Genomic DNA, 3,259 nt, shown 5'->3' with positions numbered 1-3,259 from the left:
AATAGTCAGATTTTATTCTAATAATCAATAGATTATTGGAAACTTATAATATGTTAAGTACTATAGTAATGTTGGTTTTTCTAGCATTAGGTTCATGAAAGCTACAATTTAAGATTAATGAATTGTCTAGTGTCCGGGTTTGGTGGTTGTTTATGGGGTAGATCCCCATGTGGGGCGGTCTCTGGATGGACGTTCCTTCAGGCTATGCTTCGAATTTGTCTCTGTAACTCCTTCCATGGGTATTTTATCCCACATTCTAAGAACGAACAAGAGCCTGCTGACAGAAGCCTGATATAGCTGTCTCCTGTGAGGATCTGCCAGTACCTGGCAAATACTGAAGTGGATGCTCACAGTCATCCATTGGACGGAGCACAAGGTCCCCAATGAAGAAGCCAGAAAAATACCCAGGGAGCTGAAGGAGACTGAAGCCCCATAGAAGGAACATCAATATGAACTAACCAGTACCCCCAGAGTTCCTTGGAACTATACCACCAANCAAAGNAAACACATGGTGGAACTTGTGGCTCTAGCTATATATGTAGCAGAGGATGGCCTAGTCAGTCATCAATGGGAGGAGAGGCCCTTNGTCCTGTGAAGGCTCTATGCCCCAGTGTACAGGAATGCCAGGACCAGGAATGAGAGTGGGTAGGTTGGGGAGCAGGGGAAGGGGAAAAGGGATAGGGGATTTTCAGAGGGCAAACTAGGAAAGGAGATAATATTTGAAATGTAAATAAAGAAAATATCTAATAAAGATAAATAAATCAATAAATCAATAAAAACTGCTTAATAACAGAAAAAAATTAATGAATTGAATCATATCACACAACATGGGATATCGTGAGTATTTTATAGGTATGTCTTGAAAACAGTAAAATCTCTCTCATCTTCTGCTCTTGGATAAACAACAAGTCTTCAACTGGGCCCAGTGTCCCAAGGACTCTGCTCATTTGAACAAAATTTCCTCATTCAAAATATAATTCCAGCATGGTTCACCCACAATAAGCAACACTGAATATCTGAAGGAGGCAAATGCTTTTTAAATCATTAATATAACATAAAACATACAATATCAGCTGGGTAGCCATGATCCCTTCAGATAGAAAAGCGGAATAGAGAGAATAACCCAGTAATCATGACTCACATATTAGATTTATTACAGTTTCTCAAAATCCACACATAATATGGAGGAGGTGGGAGAAAGTAGAAGATCTGATGCAGGCTATCAGTTTATGTACATTTCTTTAAAAAAAATTTCAGGGTCTTTGAGAACATTTCTTCATAACAACTTGTACAGGGTCTTACCTTCCATAGCAGCTGGAACAGATAGAAACCAACGGTTGCTATACCAACACAAGCTAAAATGAATGCATTTTAAAGCACTTTATATCCCCATCAGGAATAATTCACAAACAACATCCAATTCTTTATTGAGATTTTGTTTTTGTCTCATTCAAATATAAAAATGACACAGGAGATTTAAAGGTAACATTTTCAAATGCTTTGTTACCTAGTAGGTATAACAGAAAAGGCTTGGTTACAAGCACAGGTTAAGGAACTTCCCAATGAAGTCAAGATCAAAGCCATATCCATATGTCATGCTCTTGATTCAATGCAGTTGTCAGCAACTGTCCATTACTGGGGTTCCTGCCTGGTCTCTGTCTTGCCCAAATAGAATTCATGACTTTAGGGCATGATTATGCTATTTAAGCTTTTTAATCATATTATCTTTCTTTTACAAAAGAAAATTCTTGCTGACATAAATGTTTGATTAGAAGCTTTCTTATATTACAATATGAAATGTTCTCTCCCACCCAGAGTTCATGAAATATACATCAAACAAGTTCTTTGTGCAGGATAAAACAAATTTCAAAACTCCTCATCAAATACAATAGTAAGAGTTTTAGACTTTTACTAATTCCTGTAATGAGCTTCAGAAGGTAGTTGTTACAGCCCATGAATATTTATATGCCAAGTAATTTTTTAATAAATCTTTTATACCAGTCTTTTTAATTCTAAAGAGAAGAGTAACAATTTGTCAAACTTTCCATAACTATCTCAATAACAGACACTTAAACGGGGCATTTTTCAATCATTTTACTTGGAAGAATTTGGTAAACAGTTCTTTGTAAAAGTGTTTTGTTAGATCTTTGAGAATTTCAAAAATTGCATTTTGATCATACCCATCCTTCTCCTTCACTTCATATATCTACCTTCCCCCCCTCCACCACTATTTCATTCCCTCCTAATTTTATAACCTTCATTCAGTTTTTGAACTGTTGAGTCCAATTAGTGTTGGGTTTATACTCATGAGTGTGTGGCCATCCCCTGGAGGATGTTAGACCTGCCATGGCCATACCTTCAGCTAGGAATAGCTTGTAGTACCTAAGTACATACTTCACCCCTACATATCAGGACTTTTGTGTCTTGAGCTTACACAGATCTTCTTTCTACTGTCATAGCCACTGTAAGATGATACATGCAACCACTCTTTTTTCTCCTTCTTCCACAGTGATCCCTGAGCCTGGAAGAAAAGACATAATATAGATGTCCCATTTATGGCTCAGTGCTTCACAATCATTTGTTTTTAGGTCCCTCAATAAGTTGTGGATTTCCATGTTAATTGCCATCTACTGCAAAAAGTAGCTTTATGATGAGGTTTGAGAGATGTACTAGTTTATGTATATAATGAGAGGTTCCTAGAAGTCACTTGCCAAGTAATAGTAGGTAATACTAGAGTAATAGTAGTTTTCCCTCAGACCTATGACTATTCTATTCATAATAACCAGGAAATGAAAACAGCTTAATGTTGAAGTTTTGTCTTTTACTGTCTAATGTAATGTTAAGTGAGTACACATCCGCCCCAAGTCCTGAAGTCTGCACATAGTCCTTGTAATCCTGCCCCCAAGTATTTCAGATTGGTGAATAAAGATGCCAGCAGCCAATAGCTGGGCAGAAGAGACATAGGTGGGGTTTGGGTTTCAGAGACTTGCAGAGAGAGAGGAAGACCACAAGGAAAAGAGACTGCAGGAGGAGGAGGAAGTGGGCATGGATCAAGAATCAGAAGAGTGTGGCCCTGAGGGCTGATCAACTGGAGCAAAGATCAGCCCAGATGAAACATACTAAGTAGTAACTCATGTTTATCAACAGGAAAATAGATTCTAGCAGCATGCAGGGTAGGCAGCTACCCAGCTCTTCTGCTGCTTAAGGCTTCTTATGAATATAAAAGTTGTGTGTGTGTTTCATTCAGTAACTAATGGGT

Source organism: Mus pahari, chromosome 17 (genome assembly GCF_900095145.1).
Source record: "Mus pahari chromosome 17, PAHARI_EIJ_v1.1, whole genome shotgun sequence".
Lineage (NCBI taxonomy): Eukaryota > Metazoa > Chordata > Mammalia > Rodentia > Muridae > Mus > Mus pahari.
Note: the sequence above shows the minus strand (reverse complement) of the source record.